At 40.5% G+C, this 21754-nt stretch overlaps 2 pseudogenes; one reads left to right on the top strand and one right to left on the bottom strand.

The window, feature by feature from the left end:
• The first annotated feature begins 258 nt into the window (after positions 1-258).
• Positions 259-1601, top strand: LOC146489295 (uncharacterized; annotated as a pseudogene).
• Positions 1602-7588: 5987 nt separating this feature from the next.
• On the bottom strand, positions 7589-8851 carry LOC146489294 (uncharacterized; annotated as a pseudogene).
• Between the last annotated feature and the right edge of the window lie 12903 nt (positions 8852-21754).

Genomic DNA, 21754 nt, shown 5'->3' with positions numbered 1-21754 from the left:
TTTCCATGAGACAATCATTCTGCGCATGCCAAAACCTACTTGCTGCTGCGTCGTGTTGATGTCTACAACGCCGAACTCAGAGAAAACGTGAGTAACATTGGTGATGTTTTCAAAGAAATTGACTGGTTAACCACTAAATACTTAAATATAGCGACTAAAACTATTTATGGGTTTGTCAAGTGATGATAACCGTCGAAATAATGGCGTATTGCTGCCTTTTTATGCAGTGAACGCGGCTAGCCTGGACACTCAGCTGAAATGGTGGATCCTCAGTGTCAGGCTTCAAGTTTAACCAAACCTCCAGGGAAGCTTGAGCTAAACTGTTTCTCGAACACTGAAGATAGTGTTTTCCTGTTTACTTTACAATTGCCGAGCAAGTAAGATTTGCGGCTCTCTGTCAGTGAATTAAAATTTTGTGTGAGCTGAGCTTATATGTACATGTAAATCCTGATTCGATAAGTTCGAGTTTACAGTAGCAAGTAAGCTTACTTCCAACAAAAAATAAACCTTAGAAATACCCAAGACAGTTAACTTGTTTAATGTCAGTCACACGAAATTTTTCTGCTTGAATCCGCGACGTTGATAACTTTGGTGGGGAATGTGTAGTTGCATTTCTAAAATATGATACACTCCCATTCAAAAGCAGGTGCGCGGGAATATTTACTAATAGCATGTAATGGCGTTAAAACTTGTACAGGCGAAATAATTTAAGTTTCCTGTGATTACAATTTTTGAATTTTTGAGACTCAAATCAGTTCACTGAAATTATAATGTTTGAGTATTTCAGACCCAAATCAGTTCATTGCAGTTATAAAATTTGTAATTAGTGAAATATTTGTTTTATTGTGGTTCTGTGATGTTTTGGACCAGAGATCATGATCTGATCCTATGCCGAGAAGTAATTAACCTTAATCCCTATGCTTCAAAGAAGGGCTCCACTCAACAAAGTTCAGTCTGGGAAAAAGTGGCTGCAACATTAAATAATTGCGCCTATCCCGTGTTCAATGTTGACAAGCGGTCAGTTTGGGATCATGTTGGAATATTGCAAAACAGGCACAAAAAGAAGTTAGGAGCTGAAGAAAAGGCAAGTGGCATAACACCTGATGAGCCCACAGAATATAAAAACCTGTTGGAAGAAAATAATCGCACTAGAAAAAAGTGCTGAGGTGGAGCAGCAAGAACTAGACCAGGAGAAAGGCAGAAGAATGGAGATTAATAAAGGGAAAGCAGCAGATATCAGATTAAAGACAATGGAAACGTTATCAGAAACACAAAAGCAACAGTCAGCTGATATTGAGGAAAACAAAACTTAGAGACCACATCGCATTGGCAGTAATGCAATAGGCTATTTATCCCACAGGGCAGAGGTAAATTATGCACCAGAACAGGAGGAATTGACGTTGAAAAAAGAGCAACAGAAGTTTGAGAAACAGCAGATGACTGTTACAGCAAATGCACAGAGGCAGTTCCAGAAGCAGCAGAGCCAACTGCTGAAAAGAGTAGTGCAACAACAGAGTCAACAAACACTGCTTATGATGCAACAACAGCTAGAACAAACAAAGGCACTAATGAGCATTTTGGAGCGTATTATGAAGAAATAACTGTTCTTATTGCCTTCTTTTATTTGCAGGTTCACGAAATGTTGAAACTGTTGTGTTCTATTGTGGAGTTCTGCTGGTGTGTATGTTAATATTTTCCTTCCATTTTCTGAACTGTTGGATAAGGCAAACAGGAAACTTTTCATAGTCCTAATTACCATAATAATAGTTGCCGTTTTTTTTTTCTTCACAAGGAATGTTGCCACAAACAAAAACAAAACAAAATATTTTGATATTGAGCCATCACATAATGTGGAAGGGCAAGTTTCCAAGATATTCAGTTTAGTTTCAAATCGAGGTTTATGTAAACGTTTGCGATTGTTTATTTACAGTGTCCAAAAAATAAACTATATTTTCATTGACTGGTGTAACAAATAGATTTATTCCATTTCTATATGCATTTCTAGCAGGACCCTTCCCTGCGGGAAATTGAAGAAACTTTACTTTTAACAGGAGTACAGAAGTAACAATGAATTAAGATCGAACTTATTAACTGACCTTTATACCTGAAACCTATAATTAGCCTAATTGAGTAAAAACTTTAATTCAGGTTGGAGAGTTTTCATTTACAGGGACCCCCTCATGTTTTGGATGACCCCAAAAGAGAAAAATTGAAAATAAGGAAAGAGAGGGGGATGAGTCAAGAATAGAGCTACATTTTATGTACAAGACAGGAAATACCATTGGACTATTTGATTCCTTTTTTGCATTAAACTAACCTTTGTTTGAAGCCTTATTTTTGTTTAAACAGCTCACCCCACCTCAAATAACAAATAGGCTGTCGGTTCAAAATTTGTGAATTAAAGGGTAAGTATCATGGGAGATCGATGGGAGATATCGTGATTTTTGGCCAAAATTCACTAACTTTAAACTTTGAACATTTTGTTAATTAATTTCTGAATCGCTCATTTAAAGAAATGTTACTAGTGATTCTAACACGAAAGGTTGAACCAAAATATAGTACAACCAACGATTTTTAGTACGTTACAACAGCGAAATTTGAAAACGTCCGCCAGACGTTTTCAAATTTGAACCCCCCTCTATCTTGGTCATCTGCCGACAAAAATATCCTTGGATAGTTTCTCTGCATTCTGATAGTCTTTCAATGGAATTTTGTCATTATATCTTGGCTGCTATCAACTGAATAGCGTCTTTCCAATGTTCGATGTGTTACTAAAAATAGCATGCTACTGTCCCTTTAAGGGTGCATGTCCATAGGATCTTCTAAGAAAAATACCTTAGATTACAACTCCTGAATCCAGTTCATAGGGGAGTTTCAAATCCCTTTGTATAAGATAATAAACCAGTTCGGTTAAAAAAGAACATTTCTTGTACCATATTTCTTCGGTGTGGATTTTGTAAATTGAGCAATACAAATAACGTGCAAGATACTAAAATTTAGAATGTTTGATAACCAAACTATTTGGGTGATATCATCCCCATCCTCGAAGACCCAGTTAGTGGGGCTGAAGCCAAAGTCAAAACGGGCGAGAAAAAACTCAACGTACTTTAGTTCATCAAATTTTTTCCCGCCCTTTTTCACTTTTTCTTTGGCCCCACTAACTGCCCTGGGTCTCCGAGGATGTATCATCCCCTAGTTTGGTACATTAAGGCCGCAGTTAGTTAAAATAGTAATGCAATGTTGGAGGGTCAACTCCAAAATATTCTGCCATTGTGTTTGAATAAAGGCAGGTTAACGCATTTCTTAAAATGGCACAAACGATGTACATCTTCCCAACTTGGCTTAAGCCTATCTTCAAGTTCTTCTTGAAATCCAGAAATTTAAAATAGTTGACGATGTCTGAGAATAGCCATTCTATGGACGCACGTGTATCACCGCTAAATGTAAGAACAATGTTAAATGTAATACCAATTGTAAATGTAATAAAGTTAACACTAAATGTAATAAACTACCCAGCCGTACATGTAAATGTAATACATTTTAACGCTAAATGTAATAAATTTACACACCGTAAATGTCATACAACTAAACGCTAACTGTAATAACCATGTCAGCCTTTTGTACTCTATGTTAAAAAGAGTTAACATCAGTGCTATCTAAGATCAATCAAGTAGTAGGAAAATGTTGGGGAAGGTACCTTTTTTCATTGGGGCGGGGGGAAGGTGGAGGGGGAGGAGAGGCTTCAAAGGGGAGAGCCATCATAAAAATTGGGAGCCTTGGGGAGGGTCAACCTTTCTTAATTTAAAAGGTAAGAAAGGGTCAAACCATTTTTTATATTATATTGGCATGTGTAAATCAGCAAATATACCACAATTGACGTCATTTTTTCAGTCCTTCCCATTAAATGGGAACTTGAAATTACAGTCGGTCAAACCGTATAATAAGGTCAGTTGTCAAAGTCCTGAAAACTCTGCCCCTAATTCTGACCTCTGTATGGCTCACCTCACAAAAAAGCCACCGACAATAGCAATAAAAAGTTAAGGATCCCTTGCCCTATTCAAAGGTTGACACGGTTATTACATTTAGCGTTAAGCTGTATGAGATTTACGGTTGATAAATTTATTACATTTAGCGTTAAAATGTATTTATGTTTTCATGCCTTGTTATCAACATGGTTATAAGTTATTGCTATTTGTTCAGTGCTGCATTGACCGAGCTCATTTACTGGTCAGATAACAATCAATCACCACGTCATAGAGTTAATGGCTATTGGGAATTCCCCAAAGCCGCTTTTAATAGAAAAATAACAATGTTTATTGATAACAATTTATTTACCAGTATATGCTAACTGGACCAGTAAAGGTGAGGGCAAACAAAACGCGCACGAAATAACTACAATCAATGAAATTGGGGAAAGGCGTGGGGAGGAGGCGGGCCTTCAAATGAAAACTGCACTTGTCGGACATCAAGTCAGAATGGCAGTGGAAAGATAGCCAGATGGGAATATAACGTGGCCCATCCTTGGCGCCTGACTGGGCCTCTCCGAGATAATATACCAGATAAAATGTATATGGAATTGTAACTTAAGATTTAATTAATGGAAAAATGATTTCCAAATGGCAAAGATATTGTTACATAAGAGATAACATGAAAGGTGGCTTACAACTTAAGATAATACACGTGAATCGGCATGGAACATAAAAATCCTATTTGTGCCAAATATTCCATTTATGTTTTCATGCCTTGTTATCAACATGGTTATAAGTTAATGCTATTTGTTCAGTGCTGCATTGACCGAGCTCGTTTACTGGACAGATAACAATCAATCACCACATCATGGAGTTAATGGCTATGGGGAATTCCCCAAAGCCGCTTCTAATAGAAAAATGACAATGTTTATCAATAACAATTTATTTACGAGTATATGCTAACTGGACCAGTAAAGGTGAGGGCAAACAAAACGCCACAAGCATCATTAGGATAATGATGCTGCCCCACCCGAGGGAAATGCAGCATGGAACAAAAGTAGAAACCAAAACACCGCCCTTGCGGATCACAAAAATATAGATACAAGATTATAGTACAGCAAATGTAAGGAACTGCCGCCCTTGCCAGTCAGATCCGCACATGAAAACTGAACGTGTAAAGCTTACATAAGTAATGAAAGAAGAGAAGTAGATATAAAAAGATAAAATGTCCGACACAAAAATGACTGCCGCCCTTGCTAGTCAGTCCTGTGCGCCGGAAAAATAGGCTGACACTATAAAGACTGCCGCCCTTGCTAGTCAGTCCTGTGCGCCGGAAAAATAGGCTATGAAATAGAGGAGAGGGATGGAATCCTTATGTAACGCAAGAAGGCATTGGACTGCCATCTTCCCAAAACTCGAATTTGCGCGTCAGACATTCTTCTCTCAGCCGTGTGAGAAGCAGCACCGATTCGAAAACTATCACCTTTGTAACGCGCCGGGTTGAGACCGCAACGCTTAATAGCCATGGCAAGCAGGCCGCAAAAATAGCGCCTGGGCACTGGATGCCCACCAACAATGAAAAGTGGACCTGGAGAAGTGCCTCTACAGTTCAAGTAATCAAGAAGGAATTGTACGGGGCAAAATAAAGATTGGCGCCCTATGACCAGTGAAAAGGGGGGCTGGTTGTAGCTGCGCTAATAAGTCAGGAATGTGACCTTGAGAGACACAACATGGTTATCAGCATTAAGTAGCTTAGCGATGTTATCTATAGATAAGATGGAGGTGTTGTTATTAGTTACTGCCATTTCGCCCACACGCAGGAAAGCGTAAAAAGCAAGGCAGCACATTGCCCGAAATAAACACAACTCGTAACGAGACAGGGAGAGATCAGGAGCCAAACACAAAATCTTGTGGAGAATAGGGAGGGTAATAGGTAATCGGCCGTAAAAACCTGAGCCTAGCTTGCCATAACCTTTAAGCATTTGAATGATAAAAATACCTTTGTAGGATCTGGAAGGCTTGACAGCTTATGGGAATAGCTGAGAGCCGAAATGTAGGTATTGGCCATTGAGGCGGCATAATTATGATCGAATAAATAGGCAATAAACAGCGCCAAATGCGGCGCTGAAATAGGAAGATTGACTGGAACCCCTGGAAAAAAAGTGTGGAAAAAATCGTAAAATAATTTCCAAGCACGCTTGTAGGTAGGCAAAGAGGAAGGTTGAAGGCTTGACTGAATCAGTTGAGTAACTATGGCTGCCAATTCTGGGGCAGCAAAGGCAGAGGAATGTCTGTCGGCAAGTTGTCCATAGAAGATGGTGCCAGCCGATGAAAAATCTGAACCTGTAAGCGAGATAAAGCGTCCGCTAAGACATTGCGTGAACCGGGTACGTGCTTCGTTTTAAACACAATGTTGTTACGTAAGCAAATGAGAACGAGTTTACGGACAAAGGACATTAACCTCTTATCTCGACAAGACTGCTTGTTTATGATATGCACGAGAGCTTCATTATCGGTAACAAATAACACACATCGGTTCTGCATCTCATGACCCCACAGGAACAGACTTAAGACAATGGGATAAAATTCTAAAATTGCAATATTCGTGTAAGCCCACTCATTTGGCCATCGCCCATAGTACCAGTGGTTGCCGAAAATAGCACCAAAACCTAAAGCACCGGAAGCATCTGTAAATAAGTTCAACTTGCGCGAGTTAAGCCACTTGTCATTTAAAAAGAAAGATTGGCAATTAAATTGGGATAAAAAAGAGAGCCAGAGTCGTAGATCCGCTTTAGCCTCACTAGTGAGGCGAATAAGATGATGGGCTGAACATATGCCAATCGTAAGATCGCTCAATCGCCTCAGAAAGGCACGACCCGGTTTAACTACAGCACAAGCGAAGTTTAACAAACCAATGAGAGATTGGAGTTCCGTTAATGTAACCTTTTTACGCCGAAGGAATTGAGAAATTAAAGTAGTGCACTTTTGAATTTTGACATGAGACAGTCGGGCCGCCATAGAGATAGAATCCAACTCAATACCTGCAAAAGATAAAGTGGTCGATGCACCAACTATTTTTTGCAGTGCCATGGGGATGCCCAAATAAGAACATAGGCGCAGAAATAAGTCCAGTTGTTGTGAACAGGACTCATAAGAGGGAGCTATGATAAGTCTATATTCATCTTAGTACAGGCAATCCATTCAACTGCCGTGCTCAAGGTTTCGAATGTCCGACACGAACTGGAACAACCCATAAGCATACAACAGTCATAGAAATAAAGGCCATTCCAACGTATTCGGAGTAGGTGGTAATCTTTAGGGTTAATCGGTATTATGCGAAAAGCACTTTGTACGTCCGTTTTTGCAACAAAACAACCGGGACCTGCTTTCTTAATGAATCGGATAGCATCCTTGATATTAGCGTAGGAAACTGAGGTATTAACGTTGGGAATGCCGTTGTTGACCGACAATCCCTTGGGGTAGGACAAATGGTGAATTAATCGAAATTCACCGGGGACTTTCTTTGGAACAACCCCGACAGGGGAAACGCGAAATTGTGCAAACGGAGGAGCTAAAAAAGGACCTGCTATTCTGCCGGCCTCTATTTCTTTAAAAAGGTTTGCCTCAACGACAGAGAGCTGTTGGATGGCCGAAGCCAAATTTTTAGAATCAATGGCAGTAAAATCACCCTTGAAATGAATTGGAAACCCGTCAGTAAAACCAAACCTTAAGAACCCGACAGTCGAATGGTCATACCCGTCAAGAAGGAAAATGAATCTATCGGCTCGAACTGGGGTTGGTAGGTTTTGCTTTGGCAGACAGGGGTTGTTTGTTGGCGGGCTGGCTTGAGTTACTCCCTGAGGCACGAAAATTACAAGTTGTGCCTACGTGATCACCATTACACTTAAAGCAGGTATGTTTGTAATCGCAGCCGGAGCAAACCAAACCACGATGAAATTTGAAGCAAAAACCGCAGGGAATTCCACGATCGGCCTTCCCTCTAGGACCCGATGTAATCCCGAATGCGGGTGATTTGCTGGCTGAGGTGCTAGAATGCGATCGAAGCCACAACTCACTATGAATCGTGCCCCAGGGGAGTGAAGAAACATGGGACTGACGAATAAACCGAAAATTCTCGTCATAGAAGCACCAATTGTGACCCCTGGCTGCCAAGTCATGAATAATGGAACCATATTTCAAAAGAGCGGGAGACTCAGTGGGGTATTTCATAGTATAAACCCCGACAAATACATGAAAAGCGCTCAACCAGGATTCAATAGAAGGAATCTTCCGTGGTTTCTCAGCCGATTCCAAACAAAGCGAAGGAGGCTGACCCGATTCAGTGCTACTAACAGTTACTCGATAACGACTCTGCGTAGCCGGCTTAACGAGAAGGGAACCAAAGTCAACATATTCGTGGTTCCAGATTTTGGTATGGATCTTTTCGCAAAAACGTGAGCGTCAATAGACAGACTCGAGGAGATGAAAGGATCAGATGGCTCACCTGGTGAGAATGCTGGTTGGGTGGCCACAACTGAAGATTGCACGGCACTTTCCAAACTGGGAATGGAAGTACTTGGCGGACATGGAGGAATGGAAGGAGATGCTGCAGGTATCTCCCTGACAAAGGTATTAGTCGACAAAGGTGTTGATGACAAAGGCAGGGACTGCTCCTGTTGAAGGCGTTGCGTGACGGCGTTAGCCAAGCGTGAAATCATGTCATCGGTAAATGACGTTGACGGAAGGTTGCTGGTGCTAATTGCACTATTAGCGCTGTGTGGTCGACCCGGTGTCTCATTTTGCCGGGACTGTTTAGGTGCAGCTCTATTCACCACCTCACTCTGAGAGCATTTACCTTGAAGTCTAGCTGATACGCGAGGCATAATGAACCTAAGAGAAATAAAGAAACGGAAGACAAATGACAGGGGGGGGGGGGGAACACAAAGTGTTGACGGCAAATCAATAGAAGTAAACCAAGGGACCAAGCCATGTCAGACCAAAATGGTCGACGCAATTCGCGGCCTGTCCCTACGACACTAAAAAGTGAACGAGGACGAAGTTAAAACAAACCACTCGTCCTTACAGAAATTGAAGGCCAAACCGCCCTCATCAAACAATGTAACACAAAAACCAGCTGACAATAGAAAAAGCCAGCATGAACAAAGTTGAACAAATCGAACTAGTCATCTGCCTTCAGAACTAAGTATTTACAAGTAGCTTAAGGCCTTTAAAATAGCACAGCGATAACTGCGGTACAACAAGTATTGGACTTGGGCATTAAGGTGGACTCCATCCCTCAAATAAAAATCTTGGTCCGCTCTTGTAAAAGCCTTGTGGCGCCAAGGGAAGACACACTCTAAAGGGTCCAGCACAACATCAAGGTATTGCTCAAGAACCCTAGCGCGGTCCCAGAAAAAACAGGGAACGAGGCGTTGATTCGCCACGTGGTATAACATGGCAAACACACACCACCGCAACCGAAGAAATACATTTTAAAGTCACAACAAGATCTTCGATAGAAGAACCAATAATTTCGGGAGCGACTGAGGTCAAATCATTTGTGCCGACTTCTAAAATGATGATTTCTGGCATGAGTTGGCGAACCACTGGCAAATCATAAGATTTTATTTTTTCAACTGTGCGTCCACCAATCCCGTATAAATGAACCTCGGCAGTGCTAACAAGACCAAAGGTACTTGTGGCCCGAACATCAAAGTTGTTATCCAGATCATTTTTTAGGCGTTTTACAAAAGAATGACTGAGAATGAGAACTTTGGGAATGCTCCCCATTTCACGAGTCAACGTAGAATATATAGAAAAACAAAACAACGTACCTGAAATGAAAACTGCACTTGTCGGACGTCAAGTCAGAATGGCAGTGGAAACATAGCCAGATGGGGATATAACGTGGCCCATCCTTGGCGCCTGACTGGGCCTCTCCGAGATAATATACCAGATAAAATGTATATGGAATTGTAACTTAAGATTCAATTAATGGAAAAATGATTTCCAAATGGCAAAGATATTGTTACATAAGAGATCAGATGAAAGGTAGCCTACAACTTAAGATAATACACGTGAATCGGCATGGAACATAAAAATCCTATTTGTGCCAAATATTCCATTACATTTACCATTGCGTAGTTTATTACATTTAGTGCTCAAATGTATTACATTTACAGTTGGTATTACATTTAGCGTTAATGTGTGTTACATTTACGGTTGGTATTACATTTAGCGTTATTATTACATTTAGCGGTGATACACGCACGTACTGCACTCATAGACTCTTTGAAAATCTCCATTTGTTTGATTAAAATCCCAACTCGGAACGGGGCTTGGAGGTGGACCCGGAGGGGGTAAGCCGGGTCACCATATAAACACATTTCCCTTCCAGCGGGGCAAAATGCAAAATTTTCCAAATCATCATACAAATGAGAAACTGCCAGCATTCTAGCATCGTGCATCCTTCCTTCTGTAAAAGGCAAAAAGAATAGTCCATGCGTCTGAGGTGATGCCTTCAATGGGTATTAAATATAAAGCACATGCTTACCTACAGGACCATATAAATGGCCAACCAATCCATTTGGAGAAACTCTGAGGAATCACTGCAGACATTTGATGGTTTTGAGTATTTCACAAAATATTTTAAGCTGTTATTTATATCAATGAACGAATAGTCTTTTAAAAGCTTTAAAAAGAGATCTCAAATGTGGTCTTTTGATCACTGTAAGTTGAGTTTCAATATTTTTCATCAAGCAGTGCTTAGAACGGCGAAGTTATTCTGTTTAATTAAATTTGTGCATGGCATGATCATCTTCCCCGCCGATCCGACATGTGTACTGTGTGGAAGTCAATACCATCTGTTTAATGAAACTTTTTTCACGATAAAGCTAAAGCATTGATTTGTATTCCCTAAAGAAAGTGTGAAAAGGGGGAACTGTGAAAAAAGTTGTAATTATAATTCACTGTCGGGAAACCGGCATTTGATGTTGGGCGCTTTGTTTATTACGAGTGAAGACATGGTTCATAATTAAGTTAATGTTTCTAAAATACTTGCTCCTAGCAAAGAGATTCTAAAATATCAAACCAAAAAAGGAATAAAAAAAGCAAACAGGGAAACGCAGCGTGGAAGTCGCGTTCTGATTATACTTAATGACGCATTGACAAGCAATAACATTAGCTCTTTGGCCTACGTACCACACTCTTTTTGACGTTATTTACATTTTATATACAGTAATTCTCTAAGTAATTTTCAGCCGAAAAGCGAGAATCTTTTATAGAATGCTTTAAACAAATCAGCAAATCCGTTTATCCCTTTAGAGAACGGATTTGTTTATTGATTGTTCGTTAGTTTGCAGGAACGGGAAGTTGTTTTTAAAAATCTCGATCCTGAAGCGGTGCGTTGGGAGTCGATGTGATCATGGTGTTTCATTTCTCTAGCTTCCCCGGGGAAAGATAAAATATCTCACCTTCTTCAAAGAGTTTGCGATCTTCGGAAACAAGCCTTATTGTCGGAAATTGTTCGACAAAAGAGAGAACAATAGCTTAAATATGATATATGAATACTTAACAACCCCCAAATTTGGGGTACACACTTTAATCACTGTGAAGTTGTAATGAGATAAGAGAAGAGAACTTTGCAAGAATCCGAACAAAAAAAACCAGAGGCAAAATGGCACATCTGGGAAATACTTTGCAAACACTAGTATATTCTAGCATAATCACATCAGTATACGTCTTGGTTTGATACAAAGTGCGCGTTTGGATTGTACTTTTCGTGAAAGACCCATGTTTTCCAAAGTTGCAAAAAGATAACTGGTTTCCAAGCTAGGTTTACCCTTTCCCTCGGCGATAATGATTTATCTGTAGAGCAACGAAACAAAGACGAACCAACCGACAGATAAACTCTCAACCCTTTAGTAAATGCATCATTGGACTTGTTTAGACACTCAAAAACGACAGGGTTTAGAATTCTCTTGGCCACATCAACATTTTGTTTGTCGCGGAAAAAATACGTCTGACTTCCATAACCCCGATACTAATTTGTATGTTTCATAGATTTTCATTAGGTACTCAATTTGGACGACACTTTTCCACATCAGTAGAAGCTTTTTGGTGTTTAAAAGCTGGTTCCCCCATTTTTTAATCAGGTGCCTCCAGTCAGGTTGCATGACATGGTGGATAACTGTGTATCATATTGTTTTGTTTCAGGGGAAAAATCGAAACCTTCATAATCAAGGGTTAATCCATTGTTCTGATCCTTTCCTTTGGCGCATTTGTCTAGAAAGAACTTTCTGAATTTTGAGTCCCTGTCAGCTCCAATACCGATAATATGAACGTTGTTGTCCAAATCCATTCAAACTGCTTCCTTATACCAGTAAGCAACTGTTTCTGAGGTCTCACCTTCCTTGACTGGGCTTAATGCAAGAACATAAAAGGAATTGGATATGTAGACCGGGGCCAATACAAACGCAATAACAAGTTTAGTTTTTGAAAGTGATTTATCTCCAGATATTTTAATATGTTCTACTGTGTGTAAAATAACTTCACCTTCTTTAGCAATGCCATAAACCCTGTTGCGGCGCACTTTTAAAGCTGGTATTACTGGTGTCGCATCAACAGCTGGAATGAATGGCCCTAGTATACCAAGGCGATCTAGAAAGGCTTGAGCCCGCGAAAACGAAGACGACTCGAGATATTGTGGGATAGCATATGGCAACAGAACAGTTTCGTATAATGTTGTTAGGGAAGGACCGCCCATGGTTTCCCCAACTTGACTCACTAGAGCTGTCCCACCAAAGTCAAGAATAAGGCCCGGGTTAAATGCCGTACTTCACATGAGCCAAACTCAATTCAACCAATTAACATGAGTTAAGTTCCTGTGAAGTTCGGCGGAAGTTTTAGCCAGTTAAGTTCGGGTAATTTTATTCGGATCAGCTGAGCCGTTCTTCATGCCTGGTTCAGGCATGAAGAATGGCTGAAGATCGACTTTGGGTCAAACGCCGATCTTCACATGGGCCGAACCAAATGCATAATCATGTTAATGTATGATACAGCCTCGATCTCAGTAACTTTCGCAAAAGAGCATGCGCGGATGTTGGTTTCAGATTCAACATAGCCGTGTTCTGAGCAATTGTCAACAAATGCTTTCCAGACGATGAAGACTCAAGTTGTATGTCCTGTTTGGCAACGACAAAGTATTGTTGCCTACACTTCAAATACCCTTTGTGCAACAAGTGTTCCATTGCCGAAAAGAAGAGACACCTGGCTGGAAACCTGGAAAGAGCGTTGCTTACTGTGAACCTTGTTCGAAGGACATTGGAGGAAGCAATGGCGGGAAACCAAAACCATACCCCACACAAGGAAGATCTGTTTCCCCTCATATGTACGTAATTGTTTCGCCTTTGTAGTTATCAGAAACTAACTAGTCAAGTTTGCTGTCAAAGATGTCAATACAAGTTATGGTTATCAAAAGTTATGGACTATCATTTGCATACGAACAATGCCATTATTTTTTTCTCCAGGAGGGGGACGGGAGGGGAACCTGGTTAAAAGTGGCGGGGAGGTGCGAATGATTCTTTTGGGTTTGAAATTTACGATTTCGGGATGTTTTGGGTCGAAACGTTTGGCTGGGATTTTGTTTTTGGTAGATTCATTTTACCATCAATTTTTTTGTGTATTCCCAAAATGAAAAGATTCACGGTAACATTTGTTATAGTAAGATATATGAACAGTAATTTTTTCTGAGTGTTTTTTTTTTTTTAAGCTTTCACTTCAAGTGGGAGGGATTCTTTTGGGTGTTTATTTATGACACCATTCGCTGCACCTCGTCATTTTTTCCTCTCAAAATGTCAAATACTGGCAAGAGGTTTTTTCCACAATGGTGTTTTCGTTGGTAGACATGACTAGTTTTTTATTTACGGCTATAAATGCTTCATTCATGACAGAAAGTTTTACCATCTAAGACTGTACTGGTCCCAGGAATTTCGGCTCTTTTGATAACTACAGGATCATTTGTTGTTTGTGGCCAAACAATCTACCCTATTTCTGAAGAAACCTTGAAGGTACAATTTAATAGTCCTTGTGAAATCCTGAGGGGTGGAAGTACACATACTCCCTATATTGTAGACTGTACAGGGAGGTTACACCTGAAGGGGTACCTTGTTCAGGCTAGAGGTATATGAAAGGATAGTGAAAACTGTCATTCGCAGGTAGGTATTAAAAAGAGCCTTTCAAAATATATCAAGCAGATCAACCATTTCAATATGAACAAAAGAACATTAAAATGGTTGCCATTTGGAATAAGATCTATGAAAAAATTACCTCAGGTATATAAAAAGGTATTTTTAACTTTGAGTTGTTTTGAATCTTTGCCTAAGATAAGTAGCTTATTCCTTATCAGTGCCACGCCAAGGAACTCTGATGCAGAAGAGTCAAGTGAAGAGGAATCAGATGCTGTCTCTGCCGATTCAAAATCTGTAAAGTCCAAAACTGGACGAGGATCACAGTGGACAGTGGACCAGCTGGATGATTTCATTGATATAGTCATTAACAATGAGAATTTCAAGGAGAAGTTGATTTTTCAAAATACAAAATTTCAGCGCAATAGTTCAATCTATGAACAAATTCTAAAAAAGTTGAAGGCAAGATGCGCTGAGAGAAATGAAGAATTCAATTTTTCTGTAAGTCAGCTTCGATCTAAGTTTAAGAAGCTACTGGAAGAGTGCAAGAAAGTTGCACTGACTGTAAAAACTGCCTCTGGAATCAAACTTTATTACGGATCGAGGTTATGGTGAGACATTTAATAATTTATATTCACTGGTAAAGACAAGGGACTCCTGCAATCCAGATAAAGCAGTAGAGCCTTCTGCATCATCAACTGATAAAGGGTCAGATGATGAGTCAGAAGTATTAGATGTTGACACTGAGGGACCTACTAGTGGAGAGACAGAACAAAAGTTTGTCCCCGTGAGAAAGAATAGGAAACGGAAACAGACAGATGGTAACTGTACCCTCTCTGAAGCTTTTCAGCTCATGAGAGGGATGATTGAAAACGATCCGACGCGTGATCTCATAGCAATGATGAGAGAGGACATGGAAAGATCTCGCCAGCATGAGTTAAGACTGATGCAAGTGTTTATGGGGGCTCCCTCTACGTTGCTGGGAAGTCCTTATGCTACAACCATGTATCCTCGGTATTTTCCTGAAGAGTTCCCTAGCCTACAAGGACACCAGTGTCATCCAGTTTCTCCCTCAACTGTATCACAACAATCATCGGCCACACAATCTCAGGCAAGAGGGTCCTCTCCCTCGACAGACAGTTTCATCAGTGACGGTTCTGTGTATCTCCCACTTTGAACAGTGTTTATTGTTATAAATTGCTATCACTCCTGGTGAGCAGGTTTTTCCTCAAACACGAGTTTCAAGGGGCATTTGTTGGTGTTGTTTAACACAAAAAAATTCTTAACTTTTAAACAAAACTGTTGATATTTTCTAATGATCTTTGTTACAGATTTGTTATAACTCTTGGTGAGCAAAGTTGATGCTTTAAGCAGGTTCAAAGGCAATTGTTGTAGTTCTTTGTTTAATTTTACTGAGAAAGATAGTCTATTTACAATTAAAAGAAAACATTGTTCTTTTTGATCTTTATGTCAAAGTCCATAGTTTATTGTTTGTGATTACAACACTTACTCAACTATCATCATTGGAATGTGGAATTTAAAACGTGGAATTAAAAAAACTGGCCTCTGAAGCAATTGCTGCCTCTTGTATGTTCGTAGCCCCTGATGAGTCCTCAGATTTAATAATCTGCCAGTCGCAATGTTTATTAATAAATATCAACACGCAAGTTATCCTTTCAGCCTCCTGCATATTTTCTTTGGTAGTTGTAAGGAGAGTTAAACAATAATAACAATAGTAATAATAATAATAATAATAATAATTACAATAACAAAAAAATAATAATCATAATTACTATAATAATAGCAATAATGATAATAAGAATGATAATAATTATTATTATTATTTATGTTAACACAACGGTCTCTGGTCGTTAGAACCACGCAAATTCTATCCACCAACTTATTACTAATAGATTAAAATTAAATGAGAAGTTTTACTTGATGTCTGACACCTCACCACAACAATTTTTGTGCCAGTTTTGGAGGTGGTAGTGTGAACTGTCCTAATACGTTACAGCTTATTTTTAAACTTAAAAAACTGAGGCACATTTTCTTTTAATGTCTATCTACAATACTCCCAAGTCTTGCTTTTCCTCCCAAAACATTTGGGAAAGAGGATTTCGAATACAAGCAGCTTGGCAAGTGTTGTCACGAACTCTTTGACAGTTTGTCATGACAAGTTGTCTGCGGATCACATCTCGATTTCTTCTACCATTTGTTGCTGGATAAATACTCAAATCCAGCTTTTTTGAAATCGTGTCACCTCGCTCAATGCAGATATTACGTAAGACAATGCATGCCAGGGTCGTCATGCGAACAGTTTCGGGGGGCTTTCACACTTCCTCATTAGAACTCTCCATCTTCTCTTTAATCGTCCGTATGCATCCTCCGTTACCATTCTCGCTCTGCTGAGCCTGTAATTAAAATAATGCTGTTGCGGGGTTAGCACAGCATTAGTGAAAGGTTTCATCAACCATGCCTGGAATTGGAATGCAGAGTCACCCAATATGAATGGGTCTTTTGCAATTGGTGGGATTGTTTTTTGTTCTGTTAAGTCTGCCCACAGTTGAGTAGAATGAAAAATAATAGAATCATGCGAGTTTCCTGGAAAACCACAACTCCCCCATATAAATCGATGTTTCGCATCCACAAGACCCATCAGAACTACTGAATAAAAATTCTTAAAGTTGTGGTACTCTTTACACGCTGCCAAACCACCATCTGGGCATTTCAGGGGTACGTGGGAGCCATCTACTGCAGCCCAGCTGCAAGGGAACTGCCATAGCTCTTCCATATCCAACACCTTTTCTTCAAATTGCTTCTTGCCTCTTGGGAAATATTTTAATACACGTTCATCTCACAGTGTCTCAATGATCGCCTGAGTGACTTCATTCACAATAATGCTTACCGTTGAACGACCAAAACCAAACAGCTCTGATACCGTGTAAAAGTAATCACCTCTCGCAAGTCGATAGAGACATATGGCTAACCAGCACACCAGTGAGATCGGGTCCTCCGTTAACGTCTGTCCATCGAGCCTTATCTGAATTTTGCTCAGGATGTACCAAAATGTTGCTCTTGTAATCCGAAAAGTCCTCCTAAGCCGAGCTTCTGAGAACGTATTTAAAACTTGCTCGATCAATCAGGTGTTTCGCTGCAAACGTCGACAGGTACGATAGCGAGTTATGGTCGTATTATTGCCAGAAAATGTTAGAATGAGCGCCACAAAGGTGAGACGAATCAACAACTGTCGTCTTCTCCTTAAAAGCACAATTAATTTTTGCATTGCAGATCATTGTCTTCGATAATTTTGGATCATTTTCAGGAGAAGGAGTTGTTTTCGGGAGGGAACTTTACGCGCCATTTTTCAATTTTTCTTCACAAGACCGGTTTTGCTATTTATTTTCGAGGTCAGTTAAGTTTGGCTGAATTAAGTTCGACGTTTGACTCAACAGGCGAACTTAACTAATTTGGGTCGACCTAAAGTGTAATTAGGTTCGGCTCAAGTGAAGTACGGCGTTTAACCCGGGCCTTAGCGAAAAAGTGACTTGCTGCTGTCAGACCATTACTTTCCTGTTATTTTACCATTATTGGTAATAAGATCTGACACAACAGTTAGAAACTCGTTGTTGTTGCCTTTATCGGGATTTGACAGCATTTCCACGAATTTGCTAAGTGTTGGATGAGCAACCACAACCTCGTCCATTTGCTTGAGCACGACTTCTTTAGTAGCAAAGTATTGACACATTTGTGTTGTCATTTTTTGCAACAGTTTGTGCGATGTAAGTGAATGATGCTCCATTTCTTCATTTGCAAAGACAAGATTTTCAATGAGTGTTCTAGTGCTTGGCATTAAAAGTATTAATTACTATGTAACCGGTAACTTAAGTCGTAGGAATTCTCTTGTCTGACTGTACGATAAGAACGGTGGCATTTGTAGTCAGTCATCAATTCATTTTTTATAGTCCTTGTAAGCGAGTACAAGCCTTCTGCCACTCGCGCTCGATATCACGCAATCCTATATCCGAGAGTATCCATTGCAAACTTCTCCACCTCAGTCGGTAACCTCCCTTATGGCCCACGGAGTCGACAAAGACAAATTCCTGTACGATTTAGACAATTTGACACAGATGATGGAAACATCAAAGATTCTGGATGGCTATGAAAAAAACGGCGCTTGCACCAAGAAACCCAAGGGAAAACGAACATCTTCCAAATCTGCTGGAGAATCTATGGTAAAGCCCACCTCTGACGCTCCTCCAAAATCATCTCTCACTGCCAGTCTTGAGCTCGAGAAGCTCACAAACCAAAATCTGAAACTCCAACTTGAGATTACAAAAGCAGAGCTTGACCTAGCCCGGTTGAAGGAACGCCTATCAATGGAACCTTTAACCGATGCTATGCATGTTCCGAGTCCATGTCTACTTGAAAATGCCATCACCTCAACACAGGCGCAGAGCTCTGTGACTACGGCTATCCCTACCCTAACACAGTTGCGGGATAAGATGAAACCCGGAGCAACCCAGTCACATAACTACGTTTTTTCGTCTAAAAGAACGCTTACCTATGAGTCTTTAGATATTCCCGATTTTATATATGGCTACTTAGAGTTTTATAAAGAACAATCGTCTACTTGTAAGCAAGCTCTGCTGATGCACCTTCAGCTTCTTATGTAGCACGCTGCAACTTACATCTGGCCCAGCGTATGCAGTTTCCACCATGCCACTGCCACAGCTGTCAAGCAGGGAAGGCTTTCGTGGACCAGCAGTGAAGCCATTCGAGAAAGAGGGCAAACTTTCTTCAGCCATTAGGATATGCGCACCCAGCCCCGCCCAACAGGTTCACAACGGCAAATTAGCAGCCTTTGCTACCACGTGGAAACAAGGCACCAAAGGAATCCCTGTGTTGAGATTGGAATTACACGGGAGCCTAATGTAACCTGATGATTGAATTTTCGCTGGCTGGCTTGTTACTATGAGATCAATAAGAGACTTTGAATCAAATGTTATGCATGTAGGGCTGTTGATGATGTTCTTCAGGCCATACCTGCACAAAATCCTTTTGAAACGTTTCCCAAAATGGGATCCATTTGAATCTAAGCTGGAAGACATGTCACAGTTAAAGTCGCCCACCAAGATAATATTTTTCCTTTTCATCCAAATCTCTGTGATTTGATTTCTAAAAACATCAAAGAAAGAACAATCACTTGGAGGTCTATACATACACCAATTGTCGAACAGAACTCAATGGATCTACAAGCTGCTGGATATCAATGCCTGTAGTTTCGTTGGTAGCGGGAATACGGGGGTGAGAATCGGTGAGAGTTTGTGCCATCTGAAGACAGGGAGGACAGACAGAGTCAAAGGAAACCGTGTTTTGAAGAACTTTAAAATCCCTCGGCTTGACTTGACCACACTTAATGTGGCACCACTTATGGAACTGGTCACAAGTTACAGCTCGGTGATTCCCCGCAATAGTCTTGGAGCAAATGGAACATTTGGAAGCATTCGTGACAGGACCAGGATTAGCGGAAACATCACCACTAACAAGGAGACGAGTCTGCTGAAAACAGCTATCAAAATCTGCATAGTAGTGAATCCTTGTAGGAAACATGTTCCACATGTCGCTGTGACAAAATGGCAGACTTGTATCCACGGCAAGGATTGCTTGTAATCTGCTGAAATTGCATCAGTGAAAGGATCAAACTTTGCATGATGAAATGGTGGAGCCTTTAGGAACCAGGAAAAGTCGTTTTCTACTCGAAAAAGCAGGAGGTATGTGGCTAGAGGCAACAAAAAGCGAGAGCAGTGAAATTCACGACCGGACGCAATGACAAGAAATTGGCTGTTCTCTAACGAATTAAATTCCTGCCTCAGTCCACCTTGGAATCTATTTTTTTTCAATTCAATTATTCCTAGTGTTGTATATAATTTTGGCCGAATTCACACTAGAGACGAGTAACCCGTCTTGGATGGGTTTCTCGTCTGAGACGAGTTTCCCGTCTTAGTGTGAAATCAGGTCGGGACGGGTTTTAGATGAGAAACTCGTCCAAATTTTCCCGTCCACTTATCCGTCTGAGTCGACAAGTTTTTAATGACGAGTTTCCTGACTAGAAGAGAAACTCGTCAAAATGCATCACGAATTCACACTTAGATGGGTTTCCAGGTCGAGTTTTAGGAGAAAATGCACCGATTAGACTGGAACTAGAACGAAAGCAGAGCACTTTGGGAAAACAAAATGGCGCCGAAGAAGAAGGTGAAGCGTTCTAAAATGCAGAAAAACAAACCCTGGACTGACAAACAGACAAACATCTTTGCCGCTGTCTTGTCATCAACTGAAAGACGAGATAAGCCTTCTGCTCTCGTTCTGGAAACAATGGCCCTCAAGTTTTGGTTTTCAAGAAAGATATACTTCGACGCCAGTGAACTTTTAAATTAGAAATTATTGCTTCGTTTCTTTGAGCGCAAGAGACAGTTTGAAATACAGGCCTGCATACTTTGGAAATACTAGAAATAGCCAGATGCGTTCTGTTTTCTGCTGGCTACAGGTAACCACAGACATCTCGCACCAGTACCTCGGCATCTCAACCCGTCCTAAAAACTCGTCCTAATGTGAATTCACGCGGTAAGTCAGATAACTTTTTCATCGCGAATTCACACTAAGAACCCGTCGGACGAGTTTCCTGTCTTTGTGTGAATTCCCGATGAAAAAGTTATCTGACTTACCGAAGGGAAACTTGTCAGACGGGTTACCTGTCTGTCGAGTTTCCCGTCCTCTAATGTGAATACGGCTATTGTTGTTTGGGGCTCTGTCTCCCCATCACTTGAACGTATTCATATGAGAGCAATTAGGATTGTCTGCAAGCTACCTATGTCCACTCCAGCTGATGAGATCAGGAAATTGAGGCAATGGAATCCCCTTTCTTTGTATTACATTAAGAAACTGCTGGTTTTGACCTATCAATCATATCATAGTCTAAATACAGAGGATCTAAATATTTTAATTTCTAAGGCAAAAACAAATTACAGCTTAAGAAATTCTTTAAATTTAGAAGTGCCAAGACCAAGATCTGAAATTGGCAGGTCTTCTTTTAAACACAGAGCCGTCTTAGGATGGAATCTTCTTCTGCATCATGTAAAGCAATGTGCAAACTTAACATCGTTCAAGATTGGGCTGAAGACAAACAAGCATCCTCTGAATAGCATAAATTTTGCCAGAGGTGAATTAAAAGTAAGATTACTGTTCCTGTGGACGATTGAAACTCCTTTATTTATTCGATCCGGAGCAATTTTGTGATGATAACGTTAGAGTTATAGTTTTGGGCGTTGCAGGTTCTACGTAAACACGAGGGCTTTCTTATTCTCATTAGCGTTCTTGACGGTCCAGCAGCTCCTCCTTCCCGTCTCCTATTATATTTATCAAGGTATCAAAGCAGAGACCGCAATTAATCTGATTTCGCCACAATGTTTGTCGGACTCTAAGGGCAGGACAAGATGGGGTAGGGTAGACAGTGCTTCCAAACCCCCTGTATTTGCTTACCAAACGATGGTTTGTGTAGGGTGGCTATGGGTACAGCAGCCTGCCAAAACATTGTTTATTTAC

This window comes from Pavona decussata, unplaced genomic scaffold, assembly GCF_977016875.1.
Source record: "Pavona decussata unplaced genomic scaffold, jaPavDecu1.1 SCAFFOLD_6, whole genome shotgun sequence".
NCBI classification, from domain to species: Eukaryota; Metazoa; Cnidaria; class Anthozoa; order Scleractinia; family Agariciidae; genus Pavona; species Pavona decussata.
Note: the sequence above shows the minus strand (reverse complement) of the source record. Positions and strands in the feature narration are given on the sequence as shown.